At 30.1% G+C, this 19,644-nt stretch overlaps 1 long non-coding RNA gene and 1 pseudogene across 3 annotated transcripts; both read left to right on the top strand.

Moving 5' to 3' along the window:
- Nucleotides 1-2,381: 2,381 nt before the first annotated feature.
- On the top strand, nucleotides 2,382-5,967 carry LOC111906103 (uncharacterized). 3 transcript variants are annotated; one of them, XR_008225231.1, is made up of 9 exons: nucleotides 2,382-2,642; nucleotides 3,882-4,019; nucleotides 4,121-4,195; nucleotides 4,291-4,374; nucleotides 4,456-4,527; nucleotides 4,641-4,749; nucleotides 5,039-5,119; nucleotides 5,356-5,532; nucleotides 5,656-5,967. It is a non-coding gene; the product is annotated as an uncharacterized LOC111906103 (long non-coding RNA). The 3 variants fall into 3 exon arrangements; XR_006184772.2 differs by having other exon boundaries at nucleotides 5,039-5,532; XR_006184775.2 differs by lacking the exon at nucleotides 4,641-4,749 and having other exon boundaries at nucleotides 5,039-5,532.
- A 1,138-nt stretch (nucleotides 5,968-7,105) lies between these two features.
- LOC111905934 (uncharacterized) lies at nucleotides 7,106-8,512 on the top strand (annotated as a pseudogene).
- Nucleotides 8,513-19,644: the final 11,132 nt, after the last annotated feature.

The raw sequence follows: 19,644 nt of genomic DNA, 5'->3' as shown, positions 1-19,644 counted from the left end.
CCCTTAATTGTGTCCATGAAGAAAGTTTTTTCAACCTCCCCGTTTACCATTACAACCTTCAAAAATTCTGAAAAAACTACATAGAGGATAACTTTTACCGGTTTAAGCTTTTATTTTTAATACAATACTACTTTAAAGTTTGGGTTTCATTAATTGTTGTAAACAACCCCTACCTAAAAGGGAACTGATTTGGAACTATATCCTTAGCCGTTGCCATGGATGAAAAACCACCAAATCTTTCCCTAGCTACAGAGCGGGCAACTCTCTGTGGGCAACATAGAGAGTGGGAATCGTTGTCATGGTTTTTAATGAGGACGAATGAATGGCTTGGAGAGGTTGGAAAATTAGCTATTGCACTCGATATGCATAATTCCACTTACATGACATTAGACATGTCTTTTTCAAATGTATACAATGGGTTTTATTGTCGGAATTTTATCATGAATTTGTGAGGAAGGATCGAAAAAAATCATTCAATGGAAAGCTTATTCTAGGTGACATGCAAGGCATATATAATGTGTGATTTTGAGGAGAGTTTGGCTGAGCTACACCATGCAATTCCGAGTCGACATGAATGACTTAACATATTGATCAAGATAAATAGGCATGTGTCTGTTTCCCTCCCTAGATGTACTATAATAATATAATGATATCTAATATTGTCGATATTATGTCGAAATTACTGACAAATGAATGAAATGTATCTACAACGACATCAGTTGAAGTTTTCCATGGCACGATAGAACTCTGGTATTCTCAATGTCATATAATAGAGGAGGTATATATAAATATCGATATAAATAACTCATTTTTAGCATTGTATGATGAAAATCATAATATCTTTTATAACGAGACTTTTTGATGAAATCCCAGAGGTTCTCAGACACCCGATCCGATTCGGTTTTGGTGACGTAAGCTACAATCCGATCCGGCTCCAACAATTTTGACCGGATTTTGGTTTGGTTTTGAATCCGTTTTTGACCTGTTTGGGTATGAATTCTCATTAAAATCGGTTTACAGTCATATCAGGTCTACCGTATTATCTGACCGATTTGAAAAAAAAAAACAGTTTGATCAAAATTGACTTTCAAGTCATATCGACTTCAAAAATGGATCTGGTTTAGCAGTGCATCTCTATAAATCACCCCTTATGCACAGATATCACTTCGAAGGAACGTGGCACGTTCCAGCAAGCGGTCCTGATCATCGGTCAAGCGAAGAATGCCAAACGCTCCTCCAGGGAACGCGGTGCGTTCATCTGATCAGTGGAATTTTTGGTTGTTGGGCTTGGACTTAACTTTGGTTATGGGCCTTGCTGTTTGGGCCTTTGGGCCATTTGAGATTTATTATTGGACAAAGAATTATTGGCTTTAGGATAAGGCCTATATGGGGGTTGGGCCCAATTTGGAAAATTGGGCCATTAGTGGGCTTTTATGGATCTTGTAGTAATGAGCTTGGGCCTCAGTTTTGGTTCAAGTTGGGTTAGGGGTAAAATGGTCATTTTATCCTAAGTATGGATTATGGATCATAGTTTGGAACCCAATTGCTAATTAAGTGTTATCTTGGTATTGATAGCTCGGGAAGTCGTCAGGGCATCAACTAAGGATTTCTTTCGTTGAACTTCTACATTCAAGGTGAGTCTCCCTTCGTGAATGTTACGGCCTTACGGGTCGAAGGCACCAAGGTCGACCCTTTATTTATTGCATAGTATGATGGGTGTATGTGTGATAATTATCAATGTTCACGTATTGGTTGATGATCATGCGATTTATGTATGTTATTATGTGGTAGTGGTAGGGGTGAAATAGACCGGAAGGTAGGTCGGGCACCCACATATGTCTGGCAGGGTAGGTCGGACACCCATATATGTTGGATCTATATTCCCAAGAATCATTATGGAGTGATATTGTTAACAATATATGATCTTATAGGGTCACACCTTTATCAAGTTGGCACATTGTACATTTATTATTGATATGATTATTAATAAATAATATGGATTCTTGTATTTTAATTAGGGAATAATTATTGTTTTGCGAAAATAATAATTATAAGAGAGTATTACTAGTTATTATATCATATGGTATGATTTAATAAGTCATGTATAAAGTTTTTGACACTTTGGTTAACCATGATTAAGTTAAAGACTTACTCTACCATGGTTAATAAAGTTGGAGACAATTTTTGTCTCTTTCTTAGCCTTATGGCCGAAAGTTTATGACAATCATGGAAGGTTGCTTGTCAACTTTCCTCCCATGCTCCTCATGCTCCTAAAAGCTAGTGAATACTTTATATTATTATATTGTGTTGCTTTTGCTTTTCATAGACTATATAAGAGTGTCTTATGCATGAAAAATTAAGCAAGTTTTGGTCTTCTTTCTTCTCTTGAAGCTCATGGCCGAAACTCTCTCTTCTTTTCTTCCTCTCTCTCTCTTGAAGTTAGTTTGATGGTTTAGAAGACCTCTTGAGTTCCATTTGGTGCTTAATTGAGTTAAGCACTTAAAGGCTTTAGACACTCAAGAATACAAGAAGGAACTAACATTCCAAGTGCCTTACTCTTGATGGTGGATACTTGTAGAGAAGATCATCTTTTGTTATCTTGATCAACACCTTAAAACGAAGTGGGTTCAAAGGCTTCAAAGGTTATCTCTAAAACATCCTATGGTTGGTTTTGTTTCATTCTAATCTCTATAAATGGATTCATGATGGTTCGGTTTTGTTATGAACTAAAAATAAACTTATTATTTTTAAAATCTTCTGTTGCCGGTTTTTGTGATAAACAAACTTTTATTGTGTATCAAAACCCAACAAGATATGCCTGGTAGGGTAAGTCGGACATCCATATATGCTCGACATGGTAGGTCGGGCACCCAGATATACCTGAAAGTATGTTTGTGTTGTATGTGGTATGGTGGGGGAAACTCACTAAGGTTTGTGCTTATTGTTTCAGTTTGTGTTTTAGGTACCTCCGGTTCAAAAGGGAAGGGTCCTACTTGATCGCAACGCACACATCTATGTTTTTCCGCAACTTATGGTTTTTGGAAATCATTGATAATTGTTTTAACTTGGAGTACCTTAATGTTTGAATAGATGTAAATGGATGTTTGAATCTATATGTTAAAAAACTAAAATTTTTATCCTTGAGTTTTTGGATGTTACAATATGACATTAAACTCAACATATGAACCAATTAACACCTTAAAATACGATATTTGAACCCATATATACATTTGTGATTGAGCTTCTCATCTAAGTTTTTGAACATTGCCCTAGAGGATTTTAAGGTTTTTCTTTATTTTAAATGAAGTTAAAATATGAAAATTAAGGTTTTTTGTACGGAAAAATTATTGTCCCGCCTTATATTGTCCGAGAGGATTTTAAGTTTGATTGTTTTAAATAAAGTTAAAATATGAAAATGAAGGTTTCTGTGCGGGAAAATTATTTTCCCGCCTCATTTACGTAGGATCTGTAAAAATATATCAAAATGTATCTTTCGTAGGAAAATAATGCATTTCAGTCAAATGTTTAATCTTTGGCAAATCTTGAAACAAACTTATGAGATTAGGCAAAATTTGTATTTTGATATACTAGTTTTTTTTTTTTTTTGGTGAGAACAGTAAATCTAATCAATTGCTATAAAACTACTCTAAATTCACTTATGTATCCAACTAGTAGTTAGAAAAGTAACTAAGATCTTTCAATTTAATACTTAGTACGTTTTTTTTTCCTTTGAATTTAACAAGTAAAATAATTAATCTTCAACCAAAATACACTTATAGAAATCCGATGGTTTGAAAAATTAATCCTTGATAATATTTGATGGTTGTTAATTGGTAATTGGCTCCGTATTCTTAATGCACCATTGCTTTTTCCTTTTCCAGGTTGCTGAAGAAGTAAATTTTGCTGCTAATGGAATAACTACTGAAGGAATTAAAGCTTTTGATGGTATTTTACAATCAAACATTTCTCTAAAGGTTCTTAACTTATCAGGAAACAATATTGGGGATGAAGGAGCTAAGGTGAACTAATTCTTGGATTTTAATTTGTTCCATTAATTGTTTAATATTTCAGGTTTTGGATGTTTATAATTACCGAATAATATATGTGCTTTTATATGCAGGTTTTATGTGATATACTGGTGGATAATAGTGGTATTCAGAAGCTCCAGCTAAATAGTACTAATATAGGTGATGAGGTTAGCTTTTTATTTATTTATTGTTATTATTTTTTTTTTTAAATTTCAACATGTTAATTGTGTGTGAAAGACTCTGATGTATTTCCATGTTGCAGGGAGCAAAGGTCATTGCTGAGTTGCTAAAGAAGAACTCAACCTTGAGGACAATTGACCTCAACAACAATTTGATTGATTATTCTGTAATTTTTTTCTTTTTCATCTTATTTTATAAAAAAAAACTAATAACATATTTCTTACTTTTTAATTGGCATTGTTTGTAGGGACTCCCAGGTCTTGCTGAAGCACTTCCTGAAAATAAATGAAAATAAATCGTTGAATAGTTTATATCTAAAGTGAGTCATCTTACAATTACATTGCCAATATTGGTACTTGGTAGTGAGAATAAAGTATGTTGCTTGCTGTTCCCTGTAGTTAATACTATTTACTTTTATTTTTATAATTACAGAGGACCCCAACCGGATGAAGCAACCTCAGGGCCCTTTTGTCCACATGACTGATCATTTTTAGACACTCCTCCCGTATGGACACTAGGCCATGAAAGTTGCATAAAAAAGGTCACATGTCATTTCTTATCATATGTATGAAAAGGGCTAGGCTAGGCTTAAATTGTAAATATGTTTCTTAGTAGGCAGGAAAAAAGATTACCATTTTGCCCTTGTAAGTTTTAAACTAACTGGCATCGAGAGTTTTGTTTTTTACAATCACTTCTAATTAGGGTAGAAAATTACCATTATGCCCTTGCAAGTTTCAGCTGCCAAGAAAACTAACTGGCACTGAGTTTTTTTTCTTCAATATTTAGCTTGCAATTAATTTTTTTAATATAGTTTTGATTTTTTGTTGCAGTAGCATTGTACAAACATGGAAGAAGAAGAAGGAGGGGAGGTCCACGATTGGATTCAAATGAAAATTTGTGTTTCTTATGTAGTAAGTATGATTATGATTTCTTCAGTTGATTATTCCTTGAGTTTTATTGTCATGTTAAAGTACGGATTTGAATTATGAAAAGTTGTGCTTGAGAAAGCAAAATTGCAGGTAATAATGTACTTTATTTAATTAAAGTCCTCTTGCTTATTATTTGTCTCTTTTAAATTCTTCTGTTGGTTTGTTATTCCTAGCAACTGGGTATGTTTAATAATCTTTAAAATTTTAATTTGACTCAGAAACATTTGATTTGATTTGATTGTCTCAAGACATACATAGAGTTATCGAAGGAGATAAATGAATGAATCTTTCAAGAAATTGTCTCAGGTTCCATCTTTTTCTACAAATCACCCAATATTTCTTCCTCATTCTCAAGGAATTGGGCCCACACAAGGTTGGAGCACTTATATAGTAAGGTTAATTCATGTAAATTTTAAGTTTTTGTTTTATGATTTTCAAGGTTCTATTCGTTACATTTTTATTTTTGATTTAAATATTGTGTCTGATATGGTGTTTGTTTGGTTTTGGGTTTTGGTCAGGGAAGTTTGAGCTCAGTAAGTTCGGGCTGCATCTGTGATGGCTCGGGCATCATCTATTTCAATATTGATTGTGTGAAAGTCATCTAGTAAAGCAAGGTTGGCGTAAGAGTTGATAATGAGAACATTGTTCCAAGACCTTCAGTGAGTTATGATGATGACCCTTAATAGCAATGTAGTATTAGGTTATATAGTTAGCGATGATTATTTGTATTTGACATTTTAGTGCAATGAATTATCTTTCTTATTTATTGTATTTTATTTTGTATTTTGTATGACATTAACTTTTGTGCAATGGATTGTATTTTTTGTATATGGTATTTTATTTTCTATTATGAGACATGAAATGCAAATTTAATTTGAAAATTAGTAAATCTATAAATAATTTTTTAAAAAAATAAAAAATAAAAATTACGATACGCAAAAATGTGTGTCATCTTCATTTATGACATGGCCTTTCTTGACAGCGACTTTAATGATACACATTGTGTGTCATAAATGCGCATCGTCTATAGACGACGCACAAAAGCACATCGTCTCTCGTTATGACAGGGCCTTCCTTGACGTGCATTTGCGCATCGTTTGAGCGTTTTACGACGCGCAATGAGCGTCGTAAAAGACCGTTTTTCTAGTAGTGGTAGTTGCTAATTGTTATAGTAACAAAGAGAGTATAAATTCGAAGAAACATTCTCCCGCCAAAACTGAAATCTCCAAAAATATCCCCCGTCTTCATCCGCGTTCAATGCCAGGAATCAATTTCTCTCATTTTATATAAACAAGTAAAGTAAATCCATGTTGGGTTTTGAATGAACTTAATATGATGATGTATTGTCAGTAATGACAGGTTAAGCAGCGGAAGAAAAGTAGCAATGAAGTTGCGTCGTGTGTAACGCGAAAGGTGTTTTTCCAGGGATCCATGGCTAAAGACGTTCGTAAATTCGTGAGAATCCCGAAATTTCTTCTTTCAACATTTCTTCAATGCCATGTACATTAAAATCACATTAATACCATTACAAAAAGCATAATTTATCATAGAAATTTGTTTGTAGGTGAAAGTCAACTCACCATGACCCTTTCGCCCTTTGGGAACAACTTCTTTTGTATGGAACTATCTCTGCATAACCATAAAACCCATAAATTAACCAAGTTTCAACTTTGTTTTTCTTAGTGTAAGCAATAAAGAGTTTGAATCTAAAAAAGAGTATATTTGGATTTTGAGTGTTAGGCAAAAAAAATTTGTGTATCTAATTTGACCCTATGCTAATTAGCATCACAAATAAATCAACGATTAAAAAATGATGATATAAAAACATCAGTTTTACAAGAGAAATAAGAGTGTATTTCGATGAAATTCGAAACAATGATTAAAATTAAATATAGTGATAGTTGAGGATTATTTTGTTATTTTAGTTTTATTAAATTAGAGCTACTAGTTCATCGTAAAACTCTCTTCTTCGCCGATCTCCTCACAGTTGTTCTTTAATGGCGATTTCTACCTCTACAACCACCCAAACTGTCGATGCTCTGATAAAATGGAAGAAATCACTATCACTCTCCAACAATGCCCAACTACTACCTCAAGATGATTTCATATATCTAATAATTACACTAAAAAAACACCTCTTTCTCCAAACTCTGTCTGATTGTCGACGACAAATCGACATCCATACCCACTTCACAAATCGCAAAGAATAAAAAAAATTAAAGAAGACGGAACCTCAGTCACTAAAGTCATTAAGCTTTCAAGTCTTAAAACAGACTACATGCCTTTCGAAGCAAAACGAAAGCTCTGTCATTCGTACGAGATGTTTTTCGTTGACAAAAAGGTAATTCCATCTCCAACCCACCTCCATTTTTTCACTAAAAAATGGAGTAAAAAATGAGGCAAATAGTGTTTCATCTTCAACTCTACTCCATTTTTACACCATTTTACCCCAAAAAGTATATTCATAATATATTCCATTATTCAAACTTAAACACACCCCTCTACTAATTTAATTTTTAACAAATATATAATCTATATTTTTTTCATTACATTAATATTAAATACAAAAGATTATATTTATAATAAACTTATAAATTAATATTATACATGTATTTATAAAAAAAATATTACACATACACACTTTTAAATAAATATTATACATACATTTATATAAATATTAGACATACACACTTTTAATTATCGTTTTTTAAAATTTCAATATGTATGTAAATATATGAATTTGATGAACAAAAAACAAACTTTATACTTATAATTAATTAATATAATTTAATATATAACAAAATATTATAAGTATTAAATATTATATTTAAATTATAATTAGTAGGTAAAAATGAACTATAAATGTATAAATATATAAACAGAAGGACTAAAACTGACAATGCAAAGGTTGGAGTAGAATGGGGAAAGAAAAGGGGGAAAAATGGAAAATGAGAGTGGGTAAACAGTTCTTTAAGAAAAAGAAATTGCCTTTACCTATTGATTTGAGTCATAAGAATTGGAAGGAACAAATTGAGAGAGCATGTTCAGCTGCTTTGCTATTTTTTAGCACTAGTACGTGTTGTGTGGTCCGTGTAGCTAAGGCATCGATGGAGAGAGATGATATTATCGAGAATGTGAGTGCTGCCATTGATGAGATTATTGAGTTTATTCCAAAGAAGTTGGGCGGTGTCCGATCTTTGCATTTGAAGTTTTCAGACTCTGCAACATTACCTTTGTATCAATCTTTGCCTGATATTAAGTTGAGAATCGAAGTAGTTACAGAAAAGAATGTGGAGCAAGAATCGATGGAAGTTGAGGAATCGGATAAGAAGAAGAAATCAAAAAACGGAAAGTTTGACCGCTGAGGTGGAAAGTTTGAAGGTAAGACACTTTGACCTAGTCATGGTTTTCTTTGACCACATTTTGTAATAAAAAAACTTTTCAAACATTTGTATCTTTATTCTTTATCTCCTTGCAGTCTTTGTTGCTAAATCAAAAAACAAGAGATAGAAGAGGCTAAAAAGTCTTTGATAGAAGCTGATGCCAAAAATACAGATTTATTGAAACAGTTTGAAAAAAGAGCATATCAGCTTCAAGAATCTACTCAAATGTGAGTAGATTTTTCTAATAATAAATAAGAGACAGAATGAATGATTGATGTTTGAATAGAATACTTTAATTCACATGTGTATACATACATTTTCTTTTGGTGTGTTAATACAATTTTTTTGTTTTCTTTTTTTAAATTCCCGGGCAGTTTGGGTTTTTTATTATTATTAGTGTCTGGGTCCAATTTATTTTATTGGCTTCCTTTGAGCCCTTTTGGGTGGGGTTAAATTAAAGGGGGAGTTTATTGGTTTTTAGATGATATTACAAATTGGCAATGTTGCCAAAAGTGTGTTTTGAATGGGAGGGTGTATTAGGGTTTTTTTATAGTTGCAAATTGTTGGGTTACAATTTGTGGTAGTTGTAAGGTAAGAAAGAAAAGTTGTATAGTTGTTTTGTGTAAAGCAGTATATGACATGACACCTTCCCTAAAACATATCTTTTGTGTTAATTTTTTTTTTTACTTTTTTATGTGGTTGTTTCTATGAAATGTGTTGGGAGTAAGGAGATGAAAATCCATAAAGACAACAATAAGAAGGTGAAATTTTATAGAAAATGATTCTATTGATAATCATTGTATCATCATGTATATGCATTATAAGCAACTATTGATAACCATCATATTCCATGTGCAAATCTTGACTTTTATGTAACTAATGGCAAAACACATGTTTTCAACTTTTCATTATACATCTTAAGAAAGCACCTGACATTCTTGTCCTTTAAAGAGCCTAAACTACATGTTTTTCTTAAGTTTGTCTGAAATATTTTAAATTTTAAATACGAGATATTCACAAAAAAAAAATTATGTGGAAATAGCATGATGATCTAAATTTTGAGCTTTTACCAAAATTTTATGTGGAAATAGAATATGATATTCCAGACTGAAATTTCATAAAGTAACATTTTAAAGTGCATAAATTTTTCTAGCTTTGGTGGGTTAAAGGTTATGAGAAATCGATCTCATTAACCACAAATACCTAGAGTATATCTCTGACAAATTCAACATCTAAATCTGTTGTTTGAGAAATGTTCCCTTAATTGTGTCAATGAAGAAAGTTTTTTCAGCCCACTCACTTTAAGCTAATACCCATAAAAAATCCCAGAACAATTTCATATAGAATATAACATCCATCAGTTTAAGCTCTTATATGTCCCCTTTGAGTTTGATTAATTGGTGTTATTGTTGTAATAAATTTTATATGTGAATTCTTAGTTCTTAAACTAAGGGTGGCAAATATTGACATGACACAATCAGACACATAAATAAACTAAACTGGGTTGGGTCAGAGATTTCAACCCATTTAATTAAACTAGTTTGACATTACACAACATGAAAATTAAACGAGTAAGATTATGGTTCAAACTTTTAACACAAAAATACACGAAGATACCACTTTCTTTATATGCACTTTTTTAAAAAAAATATTCTATGGCATTGCCCAAAACTAAAATCAAATGTAAAAGAAAACTTTGCCTTGAGTTGTTTAGTAATATGAAAGCCACTAATTAGCAGCCCAATCAATAATTATTTTTAGTTTTTAATTTTTTATTGATATATCATACTACACAATCTCACTTACGGAGTGAGCAAAACATTGTCACGATTTTTAATGAGGATGGTGGAATGCCTTGGGGAGGTTCGAAAATTAGTTATCGTACTCGATATGAACAATCCACTTACATACCCACTAGACATGTCTTTATAAATATTATATCACGAGTTTTGTTGTTGGAATTTGATCATGAATTTGTGAGCAATGATTGAACAGTGAAAGTTTATTCTAGGTGACATGCAATGCATATATAATATACATCATAGATACCATCAATGTTGAAGTACATGATACTATGAAGAGTGGTAACATCAATTTACAAGAAATGATGTACATATCAGAAATGATAATGCTTTGTTATACTTTATGGTCACACGATAACGACAACAAGATCGATAGGCTTTACACATTGTTGTTATTTTGCTAATTAATTTTTCACAGCTTTAATGTATCCCCCGCCAGCTCCCTATAAATGGAAAATCTTCCCAATCAAGTGATGGTCGTTAAAGCCCCCTGATGGACTAAAGCCCGAGAAACCTATTGCATTTTATGTTTAATCAAATTATATTTTGTATTTCACAATGTCGAGATTATTGTTAACATTTACTTTTTATGAAATTGAGTTTTATGTTTATGCCATAGAATTTTATGTTCATATAACCGTACTTCAAACATCATGCCATTCATTTAAGAAGACATAAAACAACATAAATACATATGTAAATACTAGGTGTAGGTGTATAAGGTTACCTGTGGCATGAAAAACACCATCTGACACAAATATATATATATATATATATATATATATATATATATATATATATATATATATATACACACACACACACACATTAGACGAATTCCCGCGCGTTGTGCAGCGAACATTAAAAATATATTGTTAAAATATTAAAAAATATATATTTAAAATGGTTATATTATTGACATTAACTTTGATATAATATATATATATATATATATATATATATATATATATATAATCTCTATTATTTTGAACAATAATGTTCTTTGACATCGACCCACATTCCTCATTAATAGAATTAAATATAATTATCTATTTAGTATTATTTTTAAAAAAATATTATTATTGATTATTTATATTTTTACTTATGTGATCATTTTCTAATTTCAATAATGATGTTCATTTAAAATACAATTTATTTATAGCTAAATGTAATTTATAATTTGATGTTATTATCATTTAAAATTGTTATTCATTAGTTTTAAACCACTTATTATTAATAATAAGTTAAAGAAAACTTTTAAAAAACACTTAATATTATTATTAAAATGTGAAACATACACTAAATAATAAAGTGATAAGATAGACAATTTACATTTCAAAAGAGATTTGCATAGATAATACGACATATCCATGTAATTTGATTTTATTATTTAGAATTATTGCTTATTAATTTTAAAACCACTTGTTATTATTAATAAGTGAAAGAAACTTTTAAAAACCACTTATTGTTATAATTAAAATGTTAAAATATATACTAAAATATAAAGTGATAAGATAGTCGATTTGCATTTTAAAAAATGCTTACATGGATAATATGACATATCCATAATTTTTAATTAATTATTGTTTTGAAAAACATAAACATACAAACATGTATACAATAGTTAATTAAATTTTATATATATATCATCTTCCATAACATATGATCCATAACATTAATCTAATATAATTTAAATTAAAATTTCAACCACAACATACAATGATATTCTTAAAAGAATACTTAAATCAAGAAAATATAAAAAATAATTAGTATATAACAAACTTACAAATTAAAAACTTCAACATAATAATATGGCTCAAAAATTGTTCAAAGCCCTCAAACCAACAAAAAAAACTTTAAACTTGTTTTCTTTGTGAATTTTGTATGTGATTTGTATTTGTGTGTCTACTAAAAAAGATTGACCTTTTTATAGTAGAGTATAGATTAATTGTTTATTAAATATATTATATAAGTTATAAAACATTTGAATTGTTAATCATTATTAAGAGACTTTTGAGTGATATTCATTAAAATTGGAGGTTTCAAATGCATGAGGTGTTTGCAAATTTTTATGGAGGTTTCAAATGCATGAGGTTCAAGGAAAAATGCTAGCTTTATAAGTATACTAGACGAATTCCCGCGCGTTGCGCAGCGAAAATTAAAAATATATTGTTAAAATATTGAAAAATATATGTTTAAAATGGTTATGGTATTGACATTAACTTTGAGATAATATTTTTACACTAATTTATATATATATATATATATATATATATATATATATATATATATATAATCTCTATTATTTTGAACAATAATATTCATTGACATCAACCCACATTCCTGATTAATAGAATTACTTATAATTATCTATTTAGTATTATTTTTAATTATTATTATTATTATTATTGATTAATTATATTTTTACTTATACGATTATTTTCTAATTTCAATAATGATGTTCATTTAAAATACAATTTATTTATAGCTAAATGTAATTTATAATTTGATGTTATTATCATTTAAAATTGTTATTCATTAATTTTAAACCACTCATTATTAATAATGAGTTAAAGATGAGCTTTATGAAACACTTAATATTATTATTATAATGGGAAACATGCACTACATAGTAATGTGATAATATAGACAATTAAATTTCAAAAGAGACTTGCATTGATAATATGATATATCCATGTAATTTGATTTTATTATTTATAATTATTGCTTATTAATTTTAAAACCGCTTGTTATTATTAATAAGTGAAAGAAACTTTTAAAAACACTTATTATTATAATTAAAATGTTAAACATATACTAAAATATAAAGTGGTAAGATAAACAATTTACATTTTAAAAAAAGCTTATATGGATAATATGACATATCCATGATTTTTAATTAATTATTGTTTTAAAGCAACATGAAGATACAAACATGTATACAATAGGTAATTAAATATTATATATATCACCTTCCATAACATATGATCGATAACATGAATCTAATCTGATTTACATTAAAATTCCAACCACAACATACAATGATATTCTTAAAGAATACTTAAATCAAGAAAATACAAAAAAGAATTAGTATATAACAAACTTACAAATTGAAAACTTCAACATAATAACATGGCTCGAAAAATTGTTCAAAGCCCTCAAACCAACACAAAAAACTTTAAACTTGTTTTCTTTGTGAATTTTGTATGTGATTTGTATTTGTGTGTCTACTAAAAAAGATTGATCTTTTTATAGTAGAATATCCATTAATTGTTTATTAAATATATTATATATGTTATAAAACCTTTGAATTGTTAATTATTATTAAGAAACTTTTGAATGATATTTATTAAAATAAGAGGATTCAAATGCATGAGGTTCAAGGAAAAATTCTAGCTTTATAAGCATGTATGATATATATATATATATATATATATATATATATATATATATATATATATATATATATATACTAGGTGTGAGGCCCGTATATTATACGGGTTGATTAAAACAAAATGTTAATATAAATGATTAAATGGAAAATTTATTTGAATTTGAAATTTAAGATAACTGAAAATTATGAGAAAAAAACATGCAAAAAATAAATAAATTAAAATTATGTGTTTAGTTATCAAATTTGTGTACTAAACGGGTAATTTATAACAAAATGCTAAACACAAAGGTTTAAAGTGTAAATTTATTTGAAATTGAAATTAAAATTTAGAATTTGAAATTTGAAATTAATAGTCATTATGGTAGGTTTAATTTATGGAAGTTATATTAATGATATATTGGAAATAAAAAATGAAGTAAATGACAAGTAGAAAATAAATATATCTCAAAATAATGACAAGTAGCCAATTGAATGAGAGAATGACATGTGACAAAATCATTCTTATTTATTAGGGTATATATATATACATACTAGGTGTGAGACCCATGTATTACATGAGTTTAATTAAAAAAAAATATGAAATTTTAATAATTTGAATAGTTTGAATTTATAAGAAAAATAAGAAAATTTTTGAATTATTAAAATTAATGAGACTTTAATGTATTGAATACATTACATATATAAACCATTTCTAATAAATACTTTACATATATATTACCTTACATATTAAATGTGGAATTTTAATTTAATAAAATGAAAAATACAATAAAATGACAAGTGGAAAATAGAAAAAGTAAAAATTCTAGAAAATGTCATGTGTCCAAAGAATGAAAATTTAAAAATTCTAGAAAATGCCATGAGGTTCAAGGAAAAATGTTTTTTCTATATAATTTAAATGAAAAATAAAATAATTACCTAATTTGGGGCCCACCTCTCCCTCTCTCTCTCTCTCTCTCCCTCTCTCTCTCTCTCTCGATGGATTACAACCAAAAACACATACAACTTTGTTCTTCATTTTCTTCCCCCTTTCACCATATTATCTCCTTCCAAAAAACCTAATTTCTCCCGTAAAAAATGCTCAATTCCTACATGTAGAAAACGCAATCAAGATTCATAAACACATAAGCCACCATCATTCGCCTCCAACAGTTTCCATCCCTTTTATCTTCACCATCACCGTTCACCACCACCATCCCTTTTGACTATGTTTATCGTTTTGGGAAGAACATCATCACCATTACTATTCCTCCTCCCCAATCTACAAATCCCTATCTGCTTAGCTTTCTTCGACATCGACTTAGCTCATCTGAAAGAATCCGCTCTATTTAACCTCCCAGATCTGCCAACATCCTCGTTTTAGAGAAATCGATCATCATTTTCAACGGATTGGGAAGGGAAAGAAAAAGAACACAAATACAAAGCACCTCCGATGGTGGCTGGGAAATCGCTAGGAGAGGAAGAGCCTAAAGAAAGCCGTTACCGATGACTGTGGCATCAAAGGGAAAGGGTCTCCGATATTTGACCGATCGTGAAGAAGAACGTAGAAATCGGGGGAGGATCTTCGATCCTCGTCTGATCGTGAAAGGAGAAGCATGAATTTAATAAAAAATAGAAGTGGTCCGGTGGTGGTTTAGCAACTCACTAGGAGGCGAGCCGACATCAAAGGGCTGCTCTTGCAACTTCTTTCTTTTTTGGCCCGATCAAGAACAACACACGTAGAAGGAGGAAGGACTTCAGTCCTCTGTAGATCGGAGACGGATGTTGAACGAAAGCAACACCGAATTGGGGCTCTTTGGATATTTGTTCTGATCGACAGGAAAAATGGAGGAAGGAGAAAGGTTTTTTTTTACTCTTTAATGGCAGCAACAAAATTCAAAGGGAGAGAGAGAGAGAGAGAGAGAGAGAGAGAAAGAGGGCCCCCTATTTTTATTTTTTATATATAAATATTTATCGAAAAAAAAGTGGAAAATAAATATAGTAAGGGCAATTTACTTTTTTCAATTTACCGAAGGACCAAAATCACAAGCAAACTACCTCAAAAGGACCACCAATCCAAAAAAGTCATGATTTGGACTAAAACCCCAAAAAATTGCATACCACATGAACCATTTTTGCAATTTTGTCTTAAATATAAACCAATCATCACAATAAATATTATGTATCAATAATATATTTTTCGTCCAAAACTCAAATATAATAACACAATCACCTTTCTGAAGTTGTTTATATATAAATGGTCCAACATTCAAAATATAAAGGAAACACATTAAGAGAATTATCTTAAAATTTAGAAAAAAAACAAAAGAAAAAAAACATATTAACAGTAACCCAAAGGGAAAATGACTTAGGAGGGTAACTACCTCTTATCCGTGTTCATATATTGACAACTTCTTCTTTTTTGTACATAATAAAGCAACTAACTTATTTTAACTGTTTAAATTACACTAATATTACCGGCTAATACATGTTTTAACCAGTAACTCAAAGGGAAAATGACTTAGGAGGGTAATTACCTCTTATCCGTGTTCACATATTGGCAACTTCTTATTTTTTGTACATAAGAAAGCAACTACCTTGTTTTAACTGTGTAACATCCCAAAAATCATGACCAAAAATTTCGTTTTTAATTTAATACTAAAACGATAATTGTCAAACCGTTAATTTAATACTCCGGCATCGGGCCCCGCCCGGCATCAGGCCCAGCCTGGCATCGAGCCCCGCTCGGTATACAGATCTGTCTCTCTTAGGCCCCGCCCGCTAAACACATACAATCATATAACATGCTAACACATAGAGAAACATACTCTATTGTATCCCTGTCCTAAGAAACATACTCTGCTAATAATGAGATACGGAACATCGTCCGTACTCAACTAGTGATGAGATACGAGACATCACCCACACTCACCTCTCTACCAGGCACATACAGGTATCACATAGACAACAAGTATAATCTAACATGCAAACTTTCCTCGGGCACCCGCCCGACATCAAACCTTGGTCTGGAATAACATACTAGCATACAATGCCTAGGGCTAACCCCCGGGTCTTCCTACTCATAGACTACATGGGCTGGCATTGTGGCCTTAGACCCATTCACACGGTGAGGAGACTCACCTTGCACTGTTGAAGCCCTGGCTGGAACTAGCTGAGTACGGACGAAGTTCCATATCTCATTATTAGCGGAGTACGTTTCTTAGGACATGGATACAGTAGAGTATGTTTCTTTATGTGTTAGCATGTTATATGATTGTAGGTGTTTAGCGGGCGGGCCTCGGAGACAGGCAGAGCCTAAGAGAGACAAATCTGTATACCGAGCGGGGCTCGATGCCAGGCTGGGCCTGATGTCAAGCGAGGCCCGATGCCAGAGTATTAAATTAATGGTTTGACAATTATGGTTTTAGTATTAAATTAAAAACGAAATTTTTGGTCATGATTTTTGGGATGTTACACAGTTAAAACAAGTTAGTTGCTTTCTTATGTACAAAAAATAAGAAGTTGCCAATATGTGAACACGGATAAGAGGTAGTTACCCTCCTAAGTCATTTTCCCTTTGAGTTACTGGTTAAAAGAGGTATTAACTTGGTAATATTGGTGTAATTTAAACAGTTAAAACAAGTTAGTTGCTTCATTATGTACAAAAAAAAAAAATTGTCAATATGTGAACACGGATAAGAGGTAGTTACCCTCCTAAGTCATTTTCCCTAACCCGAAAGTTAAATATAAGGAAACGCATTGGTGTTGAACATTTTTTTGGTGAAAACTCATACGTGTAAAGAAAATACAATTTAATAATTTTCTGAAGTATATTTTTATCCGTAAGTAAATAGCTACTAATTAAAAGTTAGAAAGTTATATTAGAAAATAATATTTCAATCAAATTAACATATATTATATTTCAAATTTTTAAATAAAAAGGATGAAACTAAATTGAAATTTTAATAAAGTTAATACAAAAATCTAAAATTTAATTATTTTTAACTGATAAATATTTAATTAAATTGCATTCAAATTTTTATATGATCTATATTTTTTATGACTATATATATATATATATATATATATATATATATATATATATATATATATATATATATATATATATTTGTTTTTAATAAATATATTATTAAAAAAAATATTTCCCAATCAGTTTTATTTCTTTTTTGATTTTCCTTTTTTCTTTTTTAAAAGATGCTTCCCTCATAAAGTTTTATCTTTATATTTTTCCCTTTTGTAAAGTTCGATTTTCTTTTTAAAAAGCTTTAAAAACCCTAAATATTATCTCCTTTAGACATACCTCGAAGTGAAAAGTCGAAATGAATTAGAATTTCTAATGTATATTTTTTTCTCGAGTAAAATATTTAATCTTTTAGTATGAGTTAGTGTTGGGAATATTTTGTGTTTGTTTTAATATTTATAAATATATTAGTATTAAGATTGTCATGGGGTTTAGAGGGGTAAAGTGAACAGTTGTACAGACCAAATTTTTTTGATTATATATTTTTATTTAAAAATACAAAATTATAATAAGAATAATGCCTTTTTTTCTTGTCTCGTACGTTTAACTAAAATCAACTTATATTTGTAAGAAGCTAATCAAAACTACCATATCAACGTGTTTGATTTGAAGATTGGTGTGCAATTAGGCACGTTTCTTTGTATTAAGGAATCATGCATTTTTTTACTAAATTTGTGCTCCACTAGTATTTACCTACGTTTACGCTATGTATATCTTAAAACGAAAATAGACTATCTATCTATTTAATCATTGACATAGTATCATTTAGTTTTATTATTATTTTTTTTCATTTTATATTAGGTGTACACCCCGTATATTACACGGGTTGATTAAACAAAAAATTAAATATTAAAATGTAAACATTAAGTATATTATTAAATAAAATTTTGAAATAATGAATGAATTACTTTCAATACTTTATATATATATAAATATATAAGTATTATATGACTTTTTAATTTAAAATTTAAAAAAACCTAGAAATTAACATATAGATATTATTTATTTTGATTTTGACATTTTTCATTGATCTAACATGTAGAAGAATAAGTATGCATATTTAGTAGAGGATATTGAACCTCTCATCTTTAAATGATATGCATATTAATTACGACATAGAAAACCAAATGACAAGCAATACATAACATATACAGATTGAGGTACAAGCAAAATATAAAAAGCACAAGAATATATCACACGATCATTATAATTCTATTACATCCACAATTGAATTATAGAAAACATTTTATTAACAATGTGACTAAGGCTTACAGTTGCACAATATGCAAATACGTTGAGAGAAATTTTGTGGCTAAAATTCCATATGGTCGAATCTGTAGCGTCACAATTTCGCAAGAAAAATTTTCATTTTTAAATAAGATAAAATCACCATTTATGTAAAACCCAAGTTATGAAATCCCATTTGTTCAAAAATACAGTTGTTTGAAAAATCAGAGTAATATAAATAATGTAAAATCTCCATTACTACGATCACGAGTGGTACATGAAAAATCTTTAATCCACAACTGTAAGTCAAAGTTTAGTGAGTTCCCTAAAATACCACACACCACAATACATATACAATGCATGCACACATGAACATTCAGTCTATCTGACCCGCCTTGTAAGGCCTATCCTAGACCGTTCTCTTGAGCTTGCTTCTTGTTTCCTTGCACCAAGATGAATCTCTCCTTTTCCCAAGCTTCACCAAAATCCAAATAATAAACTCTAACTCAATAAATCAAGCCCTCAATCATGCATGGAAACTAGGGTTTCGTATTAAACGGTTGGAGGCTGAAGAGGATACCCTAAACCTTGAGTTTAGGCCTTTAAATATGGAAGAAACCCTAAATTTCATGGGCTTGGGCAACAGTGCTCCTCACGTCGTGGCACCCTCCTTGTCACGTTGT

This window comes from Lactuca sativa, chromosome 7 (genome assembly GCF_002870075.4).
Source record: "Lactuca sativa cultivar Salinas chromosome 7, Lsat_Salinas_v11, whole genome shotgun sequence".
Taxonomy (NCBI): Eukaryota; Viridiplantae; Streptophyta; class Magnoliopsida; order Asterales; family Asteraceae; genus Lactuca; species Lactuca sativa.
This window is presented reverse-complemented; position numbering and strand designations above follow the sequence as displayed.